The sequence below is a fragment of the Lemur catta genome, chromosome 14, assembly GCF_020740605.2.
Source record: "Lemur catta isolate mLemCat1 chromosome 14, mLemCat1.pri, whole genome shotgun sequence".
NCBI lineage: Eukaryota > Metazoa > Chordata > Mammalia > Primates > Lemuridae > Lemur > Lemur catta.
In genome coordinates, this window is record NC_059141.1 from 45,694,931 (window position 1) to 45,709,021 (window position 14,091).

The following is a 14,091-nucleotide window of genomic DNA, read 5'->3' on the forward strand; positions in this document are numbered from 1 at the left end:
TTCAGGATAATGTTATTATATAATTGGTTAATTTGGTTAGTTTAGAATCTCAAATACTGTTTCATAAAAGGGGATTATTACTTAATCCATACCCCTAAAATAAAATGCTTACCAAATGACAGAGAGAAAAATAATCAGTGTAATTAAGCCTCTTTTGTGTTTCAATAAATGAAACTGCTCATTTGAGTTCATTCCTGAATCTGAAGAGCAATCGCTATGTGTTTAGGAGTTCTAATGGGTTTTCTTTTAATATTAAGAAATAGATTGTAATAAAGTATTTCAGAAGTCAGCACCCCCAAGTGATTGTTAATGACCTTTGAAACATCTTCCTTCAATTCTAGGTGCTAAATTCTTTTAACCACACTCTCACAGAAGCTCTTTAAAAGCCAAGGTCACAATTAAGACCCCAGATTCATCATTTCATATGGCTTGCCACAAACTCGGTTACCTGTTCACAGTCAGCTCTACCCTCAGCACCTCTTGGCTCTCATTCACCATGTTGTCATCACATACTTAGTTCTCAGTCAGAAAAAGGTCTATGGCTCTCCTTACATCCTCTCATATTATTTATTATCCTCAAGTGGCATGCCTTTTCAACTTAGCATATGTAGAAATAGCTACACGGATTATAAGTATTTTAAAACTTGATGCAAAAAGCCCAGATTACCTCATATTTAGTTTCTCTGCAGTTGCCCAAGGTCAACCAGTAAAAGTGGTAAAAATCACACCAGAGAACAAGTTTATCTGCTGGCATTAACTCCACCATTTAGAAACATAGCGTCAAGATGCACAGAGTATCTCAAGGACTAAAGTATCTGCTCACCATCCTTTAAAAGCCAGGCCTCCTGGTAAAGGATGTGCTCTGTAAGTGTCCGCATTTATTTAATCACTTGATTAACAATTACAGAATGGCTATCATATGTCCCATAAGTGGAGGATCCAGTGGTATATAAAGCATAGAGCCATTATTTTAGGTGTTGATAACATAGCTGGGGAGAAAAGACACACAATATTATTCCATGATAAGGTATGAATCATAGGTGTAAATGCCATTAATGGGTGATATTAATGGCATTTACAGTTGAAGGATTTGTAGTACTTTCTATCAATTAACTGTAAGCTAAGGCATGTTCCTTAATTTTCTTATTCGCAAAATGAAAAATGTAGACTAAAAGGTCTCTTAAGCTCTTGTATCTCTCTGGCTGTTTTCTGTTCAACCAGATGTAATAAAGTTGCTTTTGCTGTTGGGAGCAAATGCTAAAAAATACTACTAGGTAATATTAGAGAAATAGATTTCAAGGCTAAAATCATTAGTCAAAACAAAGAGACTAGGTAATATTAGAGAAATAGATTTCAAGGCTAAAATCATTAGTCAAAACAAAGAGGGATATTTTATAAAAACTGTAATAGAAAAAAATAAAGATTATGAGCTTTGAATCCATTTAGACCCAGCAACAAATTCTAGCTCTGCCATCTTCTAGCCATGTGACATTGGTAAGCTGATTCACCATTCTTTTTTTTTTTTTTTTCAGCTTATCATGGGGGTACAAAAGTTCAGGTTATACATATTGCCCATGTACCGCCAATCTCCCCGAGTCAGAGCTTCAAGGGTGTCTGATTCACCATTCTTAAACTTCTATAAAATGAGGCAAATATTATCTGTGAAATAATGCACATGACATTCTCTGGCACACAGAATTTCTATTACAATATGCATTATCTACATAGTATTTTTTTTCTTTTCTAAGCAGTTGCATATTTAACCACGTAATTTTATCTTCACAATTACTCTGTAGGGTAGTATTATTCCCATTCTGCATTTGAGGAAACAGAATCACAAAGAAGTTCACTCATTACCGTAGAAAACTACAGGGGAACAACTTTGTCTCTTTACACGAAAATAGACGTAGAGCAAAGTTGAGAGTGGCTTGACTCCCCATGAGTGTCAAATTTTGCACAAATATTTTCATCCCAATAGAATCTATCTTTAAAAGTTTGCACCCACAACTTCAAAAATCTTCTTTTTATATACCACTGAAAATGAATGTATCCTGGTATATCTGTGTGTGTGTGTGTGTGAGTGTGTGCATGTGCACATACATACATGTACTGGAGAAAGAGATTCAGTGTCATGGAATTGTGATTTGTAATTATTACGGATAATTAATGGCACATTTTATACATTTTTTTCAATCTTCTCAAAAAAGTTTTCAAGAGAAAAAAATATTTCTTTCACTAATATAATGGAGATTAAAGGCACAACAGAGATAAAATGTTGGTGAAATGTGATTTATCCAAAGGCATAATATCCAAAGTCCAGTGACAGAGCCAGGAATAGTACCTAATTCAAATGTTTTGATTTTATATCACTTGAATGTTGCTTACAAGCTTAGAAAGTATGCACTGTTTCTTAAATACTTTTTATTTTTTTCCTATGTGTTTGTAGTTTGGATAGAAAAGGCATTCACTCTGTCAGCAAGGTCAAAATAGGACTTCCTATTCTTAGGAAAATAATAAATGATATGGAAATTCTTCAGCACTAAATGGTTAATGGTGGCCACATCTGTGACTAGGAAATTGCTAAATCTGCATTTAAGAAATGATCACACCATGAAAGCTGTGAGACCTCTTTCGCTACTGTACAACTGCCTGCAGGTCACACTCTCATTGCGCCACTAACAATCCTTTTTTAATTCAGCAGGTAGCTTTATAGCTGTGAATTTTCTGAACACAGATTGCATTATGAAAAACTGATCTATGTACCGTCATTTAGTTATCTGTCAGTCATAACTCAAGTCTAATCTTTATTAGCTTCCTACACAAATATCTGAGACTGATCACAAATTTCAGAAATTACACGCAGTTTGGGCAGGAAAAATGTGATTTTCATATACTGGGAGGTTTAGAAAACAGGACTTCAAAAACAGAGACTCCTGGACCTGTGATGAATAACTCTCCCTAGTGTGGGCTGTTTAGCTACAATTCTTAGGGAGCAAGGTATACTAGAAATAACCATAGAGATAGATGGATCTTGGATGATCCCTATGTTTTTCCTCATTTATCTTCCTGTTGCTTTTTAAAAAAAGGTTTATAACAACCATAAAAATAATAAAATTAGGAACACAATGAGAGGATATTTTTCCCACTGGCATGAACTCATGGGTCAGATGGGATGCTCAGATTGACAAGAGTTCGGACTTCTAAACAGCAGAATTGATGATGACAGTCCATTTCTTAAAGAAAGCTGCTGACTGTGCTTCCTGCTGTCAGTTCTTGCCACACAGCTCATCGACTCATCTTTGCTGTCAAAGGTATCAGCACCACCTCATGCCAAACCTAAGCAACAGAGTCTAACTGCAAAGGGGCTTTGGAAATTGGAAACGTTTGATAACATAAAATGTATGAATCTGGAGATTAAAAGCCTTCAAAGCTCTCAAAACAAAAATGCCAGAATAATTTGTGTGTCCTGTGATTAAAAAGCAATTCCATAGCCATTTTCACTGACTTCAAGGTTATCTTTTTAAAAAATGATACCACTGCTTTAATGTTTCTGCTCTTGTCCTTGCCAACATTGCTAAAAATTGGTGAATTTTTGAAATCAGACAAATCTGCTAATTTGAGTGTAAATGTCCCCTTGTGGCTGCTTTCCTAGGTGTGTTTTATAGCTGACATGCTGCTAGTTGACAGATGTACTGCAGCTCCTATCTAATTAATATCCTGGCGATTCCAACTATAGTGTTTAAACAAAAATCATTGAAATAATATTCATCAACTCTTGATCAGAGATAAATAAAAATGTTCAGTAATAAGACATTTTTAAATGAGAAGTTGTCTCAGCATTTCTTTTGTGCCACCAGATTTTCATTTTATCTGAGGTTCTTTAAATTAATAAATTGATTAATAATTAATAAAATAATTAGTCAATCAATATTCAGAGCAGTTTTAGGTTCTCAGCAATATTGAGCAGAAAGTACAGAGAGTTCTGGTACACCCCCTGTCCCCAAGCACAATCTCCCCCACTGCTGACATCCTGCACCACAGTGGTACATTTGTTATAGTCAATGAACATTGGCACTTCATTAACACCCGAAGTCCACAGTGTACTTAAGGGTTTACTCATGGTGTTGTACAATCTACAGGTTTTGACAAATGTCTAATGACATGTATCTACCATTTTAGTATCCTACAGAATAGTTTCACTGCCCTAAAAATCTTCTGTGCTCCCCTATTCCTCTCTCCCTCTCTGCTAACCCTTTGCATCCACTAACCTTTTTACTCTCTCCCTAGCTTTTCCTTTTCCAGAATGTCATATTATTGGAATAATACTGGATATAGCCTTTGTAGCCTTTTTTCACTTCATAATATGCTTTTAAGTTTCTTCCGTGTCTTTTCATGGCTTGGTAGCTCATTTCCTTTCAGTACTGAGTAATATTCCATTGTCTGGATGTATCTCAGTTTATGCATTCCCCTACTTAGGGACATCTTGGTTGCTTCCAAGTTTTGGCAATTATGAATAAAGCTGCTATAAACACCCATGTGCTGGTTATACTGGGGACATAAGTTTTCAACTCCTTTGAGTAAATATCAAGGAGCATGATTACTGGATCTTATAGTTAAGCATATACTTAGTTTTGTGAAAAACTGCCAATCTTCCAAAGTGCCTCGACCATTTTGTGTTGTCACTACTAATGAACCAATGGCCTCTATGTATTCTCACTATCGCTTGCTCCACATACTTATCAGCATTTTGTGTTGCCAGAGTTTTGGATTTTTGGCATTCTAATAGGTGTGTTGTAGTATCTCATTGTTTTAATTTGCAAATCCCTAATGACATATGATGTTGAATGTCCTTTCATATGCTTATTTGAAATCTGAATATTTTATTTGGCCAGATGTCTGTTTAGAACTGTTGTTCATTTTTCAATTGGGTTGTTTGTTTTCTTATTGTTGAGTTTTAACAGTACTTTATATAATATTTTGGGTAACAAATGTGTCTTTTGCAAGTATAGTCTGTGGCTTTGTTTTCTCATTCTTTTGATGTTATTTTTTGAAGAGCAGAAAATTTTAATTTAATGAAGTCTACCATATCAATTTTTTCTTTCATGGATCATGGCTTTGTTGTTTTACCCAAATAGTCATCACCATACCCAAGATCATCTAGGTTTTCTCCAATGTTATCTTCTAGAAGTTTCATAGTTTTGTATTTTACATTTAGGTCTATGATCAATTTTGAATTAATTTTTGTGTAGGGTGTAAGTGCTGTGTCTATATTCTTTTTTTTTTTTTTTTACATTTGGATGTCCAGTTGTTTCAACACCATTTGTCAAAAAGTCTGTCTTTGTTCCATTGTGATGCTTTTACTCCTTTGTTAAATATCAGTTGATTACATTTCTATTTCTCTCTATTCACCTATTTCATATTTTTCACCAATATCACACTGTCTTTATTCTTACAGTTTTATAATAGTTCTTGAAGTCAGGTAGTGTCAGTCCTCCAATTTTGCTCTTTTATTTCCATATCGAATTGGTTATTCTGGGTCTTTGGCCTCTACATATAAACTTTAGAATAAGTTTGTCAATGTCCACAAAATAACTTGCTGGAATTTTGATTGAGCTTGTGTTGAATCTACAGATCAAATTGGGAAAATCTGACATCTGGACAATATTGAGTTTTCCAATTCACAAATATCGAATATCTTTCCATTTATTTAGTTCTTTTTTGATATCTTTCATCAGAGATTTGTAGTTTTCCTCATATAGATCTTATAAATATTTTGTTAGATTTATACTTAAGTATTTCACTTTTGGGGGTGTTAATATAAATGGTGATACATTTTTAATTTCAAATTCTACTTGTTCCTTGCTAGTATATAGGAAAGCAATTGACTTTTGTATATTAATCATATATTCTGCAACCTTGCTGTAATGACTTACTAGATCCAGGAGTTTTTCTATTATCTTGATTATTTTGGATTTTCAACATAGATAATCATGTCATCTCCAGAAAAAGAGTTTTATTTCTTCTTTCCAACCTGAGATTTTTTTTTAAGCTAACATTTATTATTACTGTATTGTCAGGCATTTTCAAAAAGGCTTTACTTGTACTAGATTATTGGATTCTCACAATGGATGTGGATAGGAATGCTATCCATAGATATTATTTCCATCTTCCTAATGAGAGAATGGAAGCTCAGAGAGGCTAAGTAATTTGCTCAAGTTCACACAATATTGGAATCAGGATTTGTTTGTCTGACTCTAAATTCTTTTTTACTACATTTGACTTACAAATTTTGGTCTTAAAAGCACCACTCAAATAGGTGTATAAATAAAATCAGTTCATTTTATGGGCAAGATTCCTGGAATTCTTTTTTTTGTTAGAGACAGGGTCTTGCTCTGTTGCCCAGGCTGGAGTGTAGTGGCACAATCATAGCTCACTGCAGCCTCAAATTCCTAGGCTCAAGCGATCTTTCTGTTTAATCCTCCCAAGTAGCTAGGACTAGAAGGCATGAGCCACCATGCCTGGCTAATTTTTATTTTTTGTAGAGATAAGATCTTGCTATGTTGCCTAGGCTGGTCTCAAACTCTTGGCCTCATGCCATCCTACTACCTAAAACTCCCAAATTTGTGGGATTACTGGCATGAACCACCACACCTGGCCTCCCTGGAGTTATTTGAAGTGTACCTTCTACACACAAAAAGAAAAACTCATAAAGTAACAAAAATAGGTACAAAGCCTCACAATGAATTTATCAAGTAAAAGAAATAGGTGGTAACTTTTATTATTTAAGTATTAAGCAATTAAAAATGTATGAATGCTAAACATTACAAACATTGATGGAAAAAAATTCATAGGAGGCCTAAATAATTGAAGAAATACACCATGTTCATGGATTGAAGAACTCGATATCAATACTGTTAAGATGTCAATTCTTTATAAACTGATATAGAAATCCAATGCAATTCTGACCTTAACAATAGTTCTGTAGGTATTGATAAGTTCACACTAATATTTATATACAAAAATATAGGGTATAGAATAGCCAAACAATTTTTAAAAGAAGAACAAAGTTAGAGAACTGACAACATCTGATTTCCAGGCTTACAATAAAGCTACATTTTTAAAGACAATCTAGTATTAGTGAAAGGGTGAACACACACATCAATGAAACAGAACAAAGACCAGAGGTATACCCACACATATAGGTCAATTGATATTTGACAAAGGTGCAAACATGATTCAATGGAGAAATGAAAGCCTTTTCAATGAATAGGGCTGAAACAATTGGACATAAATAAATAAAAAAATAAACCTTCACCCCTACCTTATACCATGTAAAAAGAAATAAACTCAAATTGGAACATAAACCTAAGTGTAAACCCTTAAAATTATAAAACTTCTAGAAAAACACAGGAGAAAAAATTTTAAGTCTGGCTTAAGCAAAGGTTTCTTATATAAAACATAAAAGCATAATCTATATATAATAATATTGATAAATTTGACTTCATCAAAATTAAGTTCTTACTAATTTTGGATAAGATATTGTTAAGATATTAGAAAGACACACCATTAACACAGAGAAAATGCTTACAAATCACATAAACAATAAAGGACTTCTAAATATATAAAGACTTTTTAAACAATACAAAAATAAGAAAGTAAAAACCCAATTAAAATGGATAAAATATTTAATTTAATCAGACACATTAACAAAGAAGATATATAGATCAAAAAGAAGCATACAAAAAGATGCTTAGAGAACTAGGATTGAAAATTGAATATAAGGGATCCAAACTGGAAAGAGGGAAATATAGCTACATTCTTAGATGACATGATCTTGTATATAGAAAAAGCCTAAGGAATATACAAATGTAGAGACACATACACACACACACACAAAACAAAACAAATGAAAACTTCAGCAAGGTTGTAGGATATAAAATCATTAAACAAATAATCATTGTAATGTAATACACTGCAATAAAGAATCTGAAAATGAAATTAAGAAACAATTCCACTTATAATAGCATTAAAAACAATAAAATCTTGGAAATAAATTTAACAAAAGAAATGCAAACTTATACTCTGAAAACTAAAAGACATTGTTGAACAAAATTAAACAAAATCTAAATGAACAGAAAGACATCCCATTTTAATGGATCAGAAGACTTAATATTGTTAAGATGGCACTACTCCCCAAGTTGATCTACGGATTTAGTGCAATCCCTATCAGTATTTCAGATGGTTTTTGAAGAAATCTCCAGCTTATCTTAAGTTTCATATGGAAACTAAAGGGACCCAGAATAGCCAAAACAATCTTGAAACAGAACAAAATCAGAGGACTCACACATTCTGATTTTAAAACTTACTACAAAGCTATAGTAATAAAGACAGGGTGGTAAATGAGGGTAGACATATAGATCAATGGAATAGAATGCCACCTCTTGTATTTTCCTGGATAGAGCTGGAACCCATTCTACCAAGTGAAGTATCCCAAGAATGGAAAAATAAGCACCACATGTACTCACCATCAAATTGGTTTCACTGATCATCACCTAAAAGAACATTTAGGAATAACATTAATCGGGTGTCAGAGATATGTGGGAGGGAGGGGATGGGTGTTTACATATATAATGTGTGATAGTCCATCATCTTTTAAAACTTTAGTGTATATTTATGAAAAACAAGAACATTCTTCTAAATAATCACAATGTAACCACTGGAATCAGGAAATTGGTGTTGATACATTGTTTCTATCTAATCTCGAGACTCTAGTCAAGTTTCAACTGAAGCAATAATGCCCTTTATAGCAAAAGAATATAATTCAGAATCAAATATTATGTTTAGACCTCATGTCTCTTTAGTGCCTTTGAGTCTATAACAGTTCTTTAGTATTTTGTGGGAGGAAAGGGGGAGGATTAGGAGGCAGAGTTTTTATTTCTGTTTAATTTTTTCTAGCTTAACTATGGTATAATTGAAAAATAAAAATTGTGTGCATTTATGGTATAAAATGTGGTTTGATAAGCATATACATTGTGAAATGATTGCCAAAATAAAATTAATTAAGATATTCAAAAAAAATGGTGCTGGGATAAATGAATAATCACATGCAAAAAGATGAAGTTGTACTCCTACCTAACACCACATACAAAAGCTAACAAAAAATGGATCAAGGAGGGAGGGGAAAGATAGCTGACCAGAGACATCAGTCACCAAATTTCCTTCCTTAGAAGGAAGGAAAAGTTTTAGATTAAAAACAAAGCAAAAAAAAAAAAAAATCCTAGGTGTAATTCTGAGGGAAAAGTACCAGAACATACCAGAGATTATATGGGAAGAAGTTGCAGAGCAGAACAAGAAGCAAGATACTAGCAGAGACCAACCTCTAGTAATTTGGAGGGCCATGGACAGGGTGTTGGGGGGATTGTTTCTCCTTCCCTCACACTTCTGGTAGTCAACAGTTTCCCGAGCTTCTGAAGAGCTTTTCTACTCTCATAAGCCCAAAAACCACTGCCCACAATAAACTGGGAACTTCTTGACAACAAAGCACCAGGCTGCCAGCTCACTTGGGGTCACTCCTCATCACCACAGGCCCGAGTCAAGGTGACAGATTCCATACTGCTTTTCCATCCATTGTGTGCCTTTGTCCTCCCCAGGGAGCTTCAGCCCTTCAGTTTTCATGTCATTCATTTCCATACAAACATATCCCAGACTGCAGTGGCTACAGGGGTCAGTGGGTCTTAGGGGATCTGTGTGATCCCATAGCTTGGACATTCCAGGTAGGCTGCCTTCTGGGGAGAGGGACAAACATAACCAAAGTGTCAGCTCTCCTCCATTCAAACTCTTTTCCTCCCCCTTCATTTGCCCACCCACTGCTGCTGAGTGGCACAAGTACCCCAAGACACTATTGAGCAAGAGCTCTCAGGAGCAGCTGCTTCCCCTCTGTTGGCATGTCCACTACATCAAGCCTCCCACAGAGAGTTTGGCTCACTCCTTTCCCTTTAAATACCCACAGTGGACCAAAGTGTGCTCAGGCTATGAGATCCTTGCCCACTGGCCTTTCCCAGTGCTGCTTGCCCGACTGCTCCATCAGAGCAGGACACACTCAAAGTGGAGGGACATCAAACATGTTTGAGTACCCCATAGGCAACTTGGGACCAGCATGTTACTCCCTGGCATGGTTAGGGATTAATCTTCAGGGACCCAGGGACAGGCCCACATGCCAGATCAGGTACCCCCAGAACTTCATCGTGTTGCTGCAGAACACAGAGGAGAGATTTGTGAACTAATATCAGGAGGCAAGGGAACCTGTGTGGGCAGAACTGAAAAGAGTGTGCAGTGTGGGTCCCAGCCACAACACAGTCAAAAAGCACAGGAAGGCCATGCTCTTAGCCCAGGGTAGGATCCCAGATAGGGAAGCTCCTAGCCCATAGCACCACCATAGGGGAACTGAGCCAGTTTGAGTTACTGACTACTGGCAGATGCTAGAGGGAAACCATGGGATAGGGGAAGGGGGAGAGGAGTGAAACCTGCTCCTGACAGCCAAACCGTGAATCTCACATGGCCCTGCCTCCACAAGCAGACTTACTGGCTGGGTGGGGCCACTTCAGCCCCTCCTTGATGGGTTTCCCCAGCAGGCTGGGAGCTGACCCTTGTTTTCTGCCAAGATAGCCCTTGTGCTCACCTTTGTGAAGGCTGAAGGCAGGCTTGCACAACCTAGGCCCAGCTTGCCTCATTCCTTCACCTACCTCTGCTGTTGTGGAGAATAAGAAGTCCCCTGGGATCTCCAGGGCTCTACCTACTGCCTGGGGCATTTGAGTGCTTCTCCTGATAGACAAAACCCAGTCACACATCCCAAAAAACAACATTGCAGCTGGCTCTTTCCTGTAAGCACCACTTACTGGCAGGGAGAACAACTTGCATAGCTCATTACAGCATTTACTGATGGAATCACACAGGACGTGGCTAACTCTTACACACAAGTACCACATACTGTCTCAGAAATTAAACTGGCCATCCTAATATAATTCACAGTGTTAAGAAGACCACAGGGATGGGGAAAGAGAAAGGATTTTAAAGACCTCCATCTTCTCTTGTCAGCAAGAGACAAGGAATCTGCCCATGCACATAGTACACCACCACTGTAACACACAAATAACTAGAAATTGAGAAAATCACCACACTAAGGACATCCATAACCATGGTATATCCATCCAGAATCTAGACACCTATCATAGTACCCATAAGCAAAACCAAAGTTACTTATGCAACATATGCTACTGACACACCTTTAAGAGTGTGTGTGGTGGGGAGCTTCAACTAAACAAAAGAAAATCTGAAACAAGAAGTGACTGATGCTTCAGATGAGAAGTAAACAGCACAAGAACTCCCAAAGCATGAAAAATCAGAGTGAAATGACACCCACAAAGGAGCACACCAGCTCTCTAGCAATGGATCCCAACCAAAATGAAAATACTGAAATGACAGAGGAAGATTGTAAGGAAGCTCAACAAAAACCAAGAGAAAGTAGAAAACCAACTAAAAGAAACCACAAAAACTATTCAGGAAATGAATGAAAAATTTACTAAAGAGATAGATATGTTAAGAAAAAAACAAATAGAACTTCTGTAAATGAAAATTTCATTTAGGGAACTACAACACATTAGAAAGTTTTAAGAGTACACTATAACAAGCAGAAGAAAGAATTTCAGAGCCTGAAGACAACTCTTTTGAATTAACCCAGTCAATCAAAAATAAAGAACAAAGACTCAAGGGGAACAAACAAAGTCTATGAGAAATATGGAATTATGTAAAACAGCCAAATATAAGAATCATAGGCATCCCTGAGGGTGAAGAAGAAAAAGCACAAGGTATGGAAAACCCATTTGAAGGGATAATTGAAAAAAACTTCCCTGGTCTTGCTAGACATTTAGACATCCAGATATAAAAATCTCAATGAACACCTGGGAGATTCATTGGAGAAAGGGAATCACGAAGGCAGATAGTCATCTGACTGGCCAAAGTCAACAGAGAGGAGGAACTTCTATGAGCCATGAGAAAAAAACATCAAGGAAAGTACAAAGGAAAACTCATCAGGCTAACAGCAGACTTCCCAAGAGAAACATTACAAGCCAAAAAGGAATGGGGTCCTATCTTCAGTATCCTTAAACAAAATAACTGCCAGCCAAGAATTTTGTATCCTACTAAACTAAATTTCATAAATGAAGAAGATATAAAGTCTTTCCAAGACAAGCAAACACTAAGAGAATTTGTCACTACCTGATCCACCATACAGAAAATGCTCAAAAGTGCATTATACATGCAATAGCGCAATAGATACCAACAAATGTAAAAACACCCAAAATTTATAGCTTGCAGCACTTATATAACAATAGCACAAGAGAGAATATGAAACAATGAAGTATTATCCAACAAGCTGAACAGAACACCATCCCACATCTCAACACTAACATTCAATGTTAATGATCTAAATGTCCCATTGAAAAGACATAGACTGGCTGAATGGATGAGAAAACACAACCCAAATATTTGTCATTTCCAAAACACACTCTAAATCACAAGGACTCACACAGACTCAAGTGGAAAAAAATAGAGTGCAAAAAAATACTCCAGCAAATGGAAAGCAAAAGTAAGCAGGTGTAGTCATTCTCATATCAGATAAAATAGACTTTAAAGTAATGATAATAAAATAAAGACAAAGATGGTCATTATATAATGGTAAAGAGAGAAATTCAACAAGAAGGCATAATAATGCTAAATATATATGCACCTAACACAGGAGATCTCAGATTCATGAAGCTAATTCTTCTAGATCTAAGCAAAGAAGTAAACAGTAGTATCTAAATATTCAGGGAATTCAGTAGTCCACTGACAGAACTGGATAGATCACTGAAGCAGAAAATGGATAAAGAAACACCTCATTTAAATAGGACTCTAGAACAAATGGGCCTCATAGACATTTACAGAACATTCCACCCAAAAACTACTGAATATACATTCTTCTCATCAGCATATGGGATATTTTCTAAGATTGATCATATTTTAGGCCACAAAATAAGTCTCAGCAAATTAAAGAAATCAAAATCATATCATGTACCATCTCAGACAGCAATGGCATAAAACTAGAAATGAATTCCAAGAGAAACACTCAATTCTATACAAAATCATGGAAATTAAACAACGTGCTACTGAATGATCCTTGGGTCAATGATGAAATTAAGATGGAAATCAAAGCATTCCCCATACTGAATGACAAAGAGATACAAACTTGAAAACTCTATGGGATACAGAAAAGCAGCCCTAAAGGGAAAGTTCATAGCCTTAAATGACTACATCAAAAAAACAGAAAGATCACAAATTAACAACTTAATGTCACAGGTCAAGGAACTAGAAAAAGAACAACCAAATCCCAAGAAGCAGAAGAAAAGAAATAACAAAGCTCAGAGCAGAACTAAATGAAATGGAAATCAAAAAAACAAAATAAAGGATCAATGAAACAACATGTTGGTTCTTTGAAAAGATAAACAAAATTGATAGATTGCTAGCCAGGTTAACCAGAAATAGAAGAGAAAGGACTCAAATAATCTCAACCAGAAATAAAAAGGAGACATTACAACTGATGCCATAGAAATACAAAATTTCATCCATGAATACTATGAAAACCTCTACACAAACAAACTAGAAAATCTATAGGAAATGGATAAGTTTGTGGAAACACACAACCTCTCAAGCCTGAATCAGGAAGAAATAGCAACTCTGAACAGATCAATGATAAACAGCCAGACCGAAGCAGTAATTCAAAAATCTCCCAAGACAACAAAAAAAAGCCCTAGACCAAACAGATTCACAGATGAATTCTACCAGATCTACAAAGAAGAACTGATACCTATCCTACAAAATATATTCCATAACATCAAGAAGGAGGTAATCATCCCTAACCCATTCTATGAAGCCAATATCACCCTGATAGCAAAGCCAGGAAAGAACACAACAAAAGAAAAAAACTACAGACTAATATCCCTTCTGAACATAGAAGCAAAAACCCTCAACAAAATACTAGCAAATCAAATTCAACAG

At 35.8% G+C, this 14,091-nt stretch overlaps 1 protein-coding gene across 1 annotated transcript in view; it reads right to left on the minus strand.

The window, feature by feature from the left end:
* The window catches only part of CTNNA3 (catenin alpha 3), a 1,449,816-nt gene that overhangs the window by 670,431 nt on the left and 765,294 nt on the right, over positions 1–14,091 (minus strand). The window lies entirely within an intron of this gene.